The sequence below is a fragment of the Salvelinus namaycush genome, chromosome 9 (genome assembly GCF_016432855.1).
Source record: "Salvelinus namaycush isolate Seneca chromosome 9, SaNama_1.0, whole genome shotgun sequence".
Classification (NCBI taxonomy): Eukaryota; Metazoa; Chordata; class Actinopteri; order Salmoniformes; family Salmonidae; genus Salvelinus; species Salvelinus namaycush.
This window is the reverse complement of record NC_052315.1, coordinates 185,836-192,842: the sequence shown is the minus strand read 5'-3', so window position 1 is coordinate 192,842 and position 7,007 is coordinate 185,836.

Below are 7,007 nucleotides of genomic sequence, written 5' to 3'. Positions count from 1 at the left end.
CCACATTCTATTGGAGAGATTGGAAACCCAAATTGTTCTACACTGACAAGTTCTGGCCTGGTTTAGATCTAATCTGTCTGTCGGAAAGATATCAGTTTGTCTCTGTGGATGGTTTGTCCTCTGACAAATCAACTGTACATGTCGGTGTTCCTCAAGGTTCTGTTTTAGGACCACTATTGTTTTCACTATATATTTTCCCTCTTGGTGATGTTATTCGGGAAAAATAATGTTAACTTTCACTGCTATGCGGACGATACACAGCTGTACATTTCGATGAAACATGGTGAAGTCCCAAAATTGCCCTCCCACAATATAACGAGCCACAATCGCACAGTGCTGGGCCCAGTCAGGTCTTTAACATCACAATATAACGAGCCACAATCGCACAGTGCTCGGCCCAGTCAGGTCTTTAACATCACAATATAACGAGCCACAATCGCACAGTGCTGGGCCCAGTCAGGTCTTTAACATCACAATATAACAAGCCACAATCGCAGTGCTGGGCCCAGTCAGGTCTTTAACATCACAATATAACGAGCCACAATCGCAGTGCTGGGCCCAGTCAGGTCTTTAACATCACAATATAACGAGCCACAATCGCACAGTGCTGGGCCCAGTCAGGTCTTTAACATCACAATATAACGAGCCACAATCGCACAGTGCTGGGCCCAGTCAGGTCTTTAACATCACAATATAACGAGCCACAATCGCACAGTGCTGGGCCCAGTCAGGTCTTTAACATCACAATATAACGAGCCATACCGCACAGTGCTGGGCCCAGTCAGGTCTTTAACATCACAATATAACGAGCCATACCGCACAGTGCTGGGCCCAGTCAGGTCTTTAACATCACAATATAACGAGCCATACCGCACAGTGCTCGGCCCAGTCAGGTCTTTAACATCACAATATAACGAGCCACAATCGCACAGTGCTGGGCCCAGTCAGGTCTTTAACATCACAATATAACGAGCCATACCGCACAGTGCTCGGCCCAGTCAGGTCTTTAACATCACAATATAACGAGCCACAATCGCACAGTGCTCGGCCCAGTCAGGTCTTTAACATCACAATATAACGAGCCATACCGCACAGTGCTGGGCCCAGTCAGGTCTTTAACATCACAATATAATGAGCCACAATCGCACAGTGCTGGGCCCAGTCAGGTCTTTAACATCACAATATAATGAGCCACAATCGCACAGTGCTCGGCCCAGTCAGGTCTTTAACATCACAATATAACGAGCCACAATCGCACAGTGCTGGGCCCAGTCAGGTCTTTAACATCACAATATAACGAGCCACAATCGCACAGTGCTGGGCCCAGTCAGGTCTTTAACATCACAATATAACGAGCCATACCGCACAGTGCTGGGCCCAGTCAGGTCTTTAACATCACAATATAATGAGCCACAATCGCACAGTGCTGGGCCCAGTCAGGTCTTTAACATCACAATATAATGAGCCACAATCGCACAGTGCTCGGCCCAGTCAGGTCTTTAACATCACAATATAATGAGCCACAATCGCACAGTGCTCGGCCCAGTCAGGTCTTTAACATCACAATATAACGAGCCACAATCGCACAGTGCTCGGCCCAGTCAGGTCTTTAACATCACAATATAACGAGCCATACCGCACAGTGCTGGGCCCAGTCAGGTCTTTAACATCACAATATAACGAGCCACAATCGCACAGTGCTCGGCCCAGTCAGGTCTTTAACATCACAATATAACGAGCCACAATCGCACAGTGCTCGGCCCAGTCAGGTCTTTAACATCACAATATAACGAGCCACAATCGCACAGTGCTGGGCCCAGTCAGGTCTTTAACATAACAATATAACAAGCCACAATCGCACAGTGCTCGGCCCAGTCAGGTCTTTAACATCACAATATAACGAGCCACAATCGCACAGTGCTCGGCCCAGTCAGGTCTTTAACATCACAATATAACGAGCCACAATCGCACAGTACTGGGCCTAGTCAGGTCTTTAACATCACAATATAACGAGCCACAATCGCACAGTGCTGGGCCCAGTCAGGTCTTTAACATCACAATATAACGAGCCATACCGCACAGTGCTGGGCCCAGTCAGGTCTTTAACATCACAATATAACGAGCCATACCGCACAGTGCTGGGCCCAGTCAGGTCTTTAACATCACAATATAATGAGCCACAATCGCACAGTGCTGGGCCTAGTCAGGTCTTTAACATCACAATATAATGAGCCACAATCGCACAGTGCTGGGCCTAGTCAGGTCTTTAACATCACAATATAACGAGCCACAATCGCACAGTGCTGGGCCCAGTCAGGTCTTTAACATCACAATATAACGAGCCACAATCGCACAGTGCTGGGCCCAGTCAGGTCTTTAACATCACAATATAACGAGCCACAATCGCACAGTGCTCGGCCCAGTCAGGTCTTTAACATCACAATATAATGAGCCACAATCGCACAGTGCTCGGCCCAGTCAGGTCTTTAAAACCTCTTGAGAATATAGGGGGTGCTGTTTCGACTTAGTTAAAATTGGTCTCCAAATTAAACTGCCTCGTACTCAATTCTTGCTCGTACAATATGCATATTATTATTACTATTGGATAGAAAACAATCTCTAGTTTCTAAAACCGTTTGAATTATGTCTGTGGGTGAACCAGAACTCTTTCTGCAGCGAAATCCATGACAGGAACTGCGAAGGTCTGAAAATGATGCTCTGTTCTCAGATCAGTTTAAAGCTCTGTATGTATCCTATGGGTCGACATGAACTGCACCCGCCTTCCCCTGGATGTCAGTAACCAATGAGAAGTGGAATGGAGTTCCTACGTAGTTCTCAGAGTTTATAAAAGGCCAAGGAACGAGGGGAGCTCTCTTTTCGACGTTCGTCATTGCGCAAAGCAGGACCTCAGGATGGCATTTTGAAACGCTCAGTTATCGACCTTAGATATATCCGTCTGTAATTTAATTCGATATAGGTGTTAGAAACATCATAACGAAGTTATTTTAAACCGAGTTATATCAGTTTATGCGAGTATATTGCTATTTTCGGAATTTCCTTAGTATTGCGTTTGGAGGATTTGGGCATGTGGTGGCCACATAGCTATTCTTAGCTGCTAATTCCGAAGTTGAAGACGACGTTTTACAACCAAGCAACGATTCTTTTGGACAAGGGACCACTTGCACAAGATTCTGATGGAAGCTCGTCCAAAAGTAAGAGCTATTTATGATGTTATTCCGTATTTATGTGGAAAAATGTAAACGGATTTGTCCGCCATTATTGCGGCACTAGTCTGGCTGTAACGCACACTGTATGTCTAGTAACGTTAATTTTAAAAATCTAACTCAGCGGTTGCATTAATAACTAATGCATCTTTCATTTGATGTCCAACCTGTATTTTTTAGTCAAGTTTACGATTATTTATTGATTAGATTAGGTGCCTTTCCAAGATGGCGCCGGCCAGAATGCATGACCTGTTGCCACTGATCACATTGTATAACCACGATTTGTGCTGCTAAATATGCACATTTTCGAACAAAACCTATATGGATTGTGTAATATGATGTTACAGGACTGTCATCTGAAGAATTCTGAGAAGGTTAGTGAAAAATTAATTTATTTTGGTGGTGAATACGTTATCGCTATGTTTGGCTGGAATCAATGCTGTTGTCTGGTTTGCTATTGTGGTAAGCTAATATAACGATATATTGTGTTTTCGCTGTAAAACACTTAGAAAATCTGAAATATTTTCTTGATTCACAAGATCTGTGTCTTTCAATTGCTGTACGCTGTGTATTTTTAAGAAATGTTTTATGATGAGTAATTAGCTAATACACGATGGTCTCTGTAGTTATTCTAGTCATTTTAGTGAGAGTTGTGATGGGGGCTGCAATTGTAAACTATGATTTATACCTGAAATATGCACATTTTTCTAACAAAACCTATGCTATACAATAAATATGTTATCAGACTGTCATCTGATGAGGTTGTTTCTTGGTTAGTGGCTATTTATATCTTTATTTGGTCGAATTTGTGATAGCTACTGATGCAGTAAAAAAATGGTGGAGTATGGGAGTGGTGTCTTTTGCTAACGTGGTTAGCTAATAGATTTACATATTTTGTCTTCCCTGTAAAACATTTTAAAAATCAGAAATGATGGCTTTATTCACAAGATGTGTATCTTTCATTTGGTGTCTTGGACTTGTGATTTCATGAACATTTTATTATATGATATCCCTGTGGCTTTAGGCTAGGCTATGCTAGTCAGCTTTTGTGATGGGGGGGATCCCGGATCCGGGTTTGTGAGGCGTGAGCCACAATCGCACAGTGCTGGGCCCAGTCAGGTCTTTAACATCACAATATAATGAGCCACAATCGCACAGTGCTGGGCCCAGTCAGGTCTTTAACATCACAATATAATGAGCCACAATCGCACAGTGCTGGGCCCAGTCAGGTCTTTAACATCACAATATAATGAGCCACAATCGCACAGTGCTGGGCCTAGTCAGGTCTTTAACATCACAATATAATGAGCCACAATCGCACAGTGCTCGGCCCAGTCAGGTCTTTAACATCACAATATAATGAGCCACAATCGCACAGTGCTGGGCCCAGTCAGGTCTTTAACATCACAATATAATGAGCCACAATCACACAGTGCTGGGCCCAGTCAGGTCTTTAACATCACAATATAATGAGCCACAATCGCACAGTGCTGGGCCTAGTCAGGTCTTTAACATCACAATATAATGAGCCACAATCGCACAGTGCTCGGCCCAGTCAGGTCTTTAACATCACAATATAACGAGCCACAATCGCACAGTGCTCGGCCCAGTCAGGTCTTGGCTGTACTGCCAAATTCTCTAAAACAACGTTGGAGGTGGCTTATGGTATAGAAATGAACATTGAATTATCTGGCAACAGACCTGGTGGACATTCCTGCAGTCACCATGCCAATTGCTCGCTCCCTTGAGACATCTGTGGCATTGTGTTGTGTTACAAAAACCCTAACCCTTTTATTGTCCCCAGCACAAGGTGCACCTGTGTAATGATCATGCTGTTTAATCAGCTTCTTTTTATGTCATATTTGACATAGTGGCTTGTGTCACATTTGACGTTGGTGGTTATGTCACACAGTTATGCCACATTTATGAACCCTTTATAAAGCATGAGATAAGGTTATAGATGATTTATAACACATTTATGTAGTGTTTATTAAGGCTTTATGAAGTGAACATAATTTAAAGCAGGATCGAATTATGAATCAACAAACCTGACATTGCACTTTAACATGTTGTCTGCCTGTTTAAACAGTTGCTTTTCCCTTTAAATTTGAAAGAGAGAGATCAGTCACTCCATCTCTCCCTATCATCCTGAGTGTTTTAAGACAAAGATAGTGAATAGGGTCTAATAAGAGGTTTCCCAACCTCTCTCCAATCACTTGGACAGTAAGAAAGGGTTCACCCTGCCTGACGTGGTGCGTCTTCTCTGTTTTCTCTGTCTTCTCTGTTTAGAAGGCCAGCATTCCGGGAGTCGCCTCTTCACTGTTGACGTTGAGACTGGTGTTTTGCGGGTACTATTTAATGAAGCTGCCAGTTGAGGACTTGTGAGGCGTCTGTTTCTCAAACTAGAAACTCTAATGTTCTTGTCCTCTTGCTCAGTTGTGCACCGGGGCCTCCCACTCCTCTTTCTATTCTGGTTAGAGCCAGTTTGCGCTGTTCTGTGAAGGGAGTAGTACACAGCTTTGTACGAGATCTTCAGTTTCTTGGCAATTTCTCACATGGAATAGCCTTCATTTCTCAGAACAAGAATAGACTGATGAGTTTCAGAAGAAAGTGCGTTGTTTCTGGCTTTTTGAACCCAGAAATGCTGAAGCTCCAGATACTCAACTAGTCTAAAGAAGTCCAGTTTTATTGCTTCTTTAATCAGAACAACAGTTTTCAGCTGTGCTAACTTAATTGCAAAAGGGTTTTCTAATGATCAATTACCCTTTTAAAATGATAAACTTGGATTAACTAACACAACGAGCCATTGGAACACAGGAGTGATGATTGCTGATAATGGGCCTCTGTACGCCTATGTAGATATTCCATAAAAAAATCTGCCGTTTCCAGCTACAATAGTCATTTACAACATTAACAATGTCTACACTGTATTTCGGATCAATTTGATGTTATTTTAAAATGGACAAAAAAAAAGTGTTTTTCATTCAAAAGCAAAGAACATTACTCAGTGACCCCAAACTTTTGAACGGTAGTGTATGTAAATTAAAAAGTATTTGTCTGTAATGTATTTTTGTTACGTGTCGGACCCCAGGAAGACTGACTAGCTGTCACCATGGCATCAGCTAATGGGGATCCAAATAAAAATCAACAAATTTAAATACAATTCAGGAAGTAGACTGAAATTAATTGTAATTGGAAAGTAGTGTACTTTCAGAATTGACTGGAATTGAAATGATATTGACCCCAAGCCTGGAGGAAATCTAGACTGGGACTCTTTGGAAAACAATGGCAAAGCATGATACTGACTGGACTATCCTCGACAAAATAAATACAACAAATATTTTATCGGCACATACAACGGATAGGTGCAGTGAAATGTGTTGTTTTACAGGGTCAGCCGTAGTATTATGATAGGTGCAGTGAAATGTGTTGTTTTACAGGGTCAGCTGTAGTATTATGATAGGTGCAGTGAAATGTGTTGTTTTACAGGGTCAGCCATAGTAGTATGATAGGTACAGTGAAATGTGTTGTTTTACAGGGTCAGCCGTAGTAGTATGATAGGTGCAGTGAAATGTGTTGTTTTACAGGGTCAGCCATAGTAGTATGATAGGTACAGTGAAATGTGTTGTTTTACAGGGTCAGCCATAGTAGTATGATAGGTACAGTGAAATGTGTTGTTTTACAGGGTCAGCCATAGTAGTATGATAGGTACAGTGTAATGTGTTGTTAATGGGTTAATGGGCCAACACTCTAAATGAATGGACGGGGGGGGGGGGGGGTACA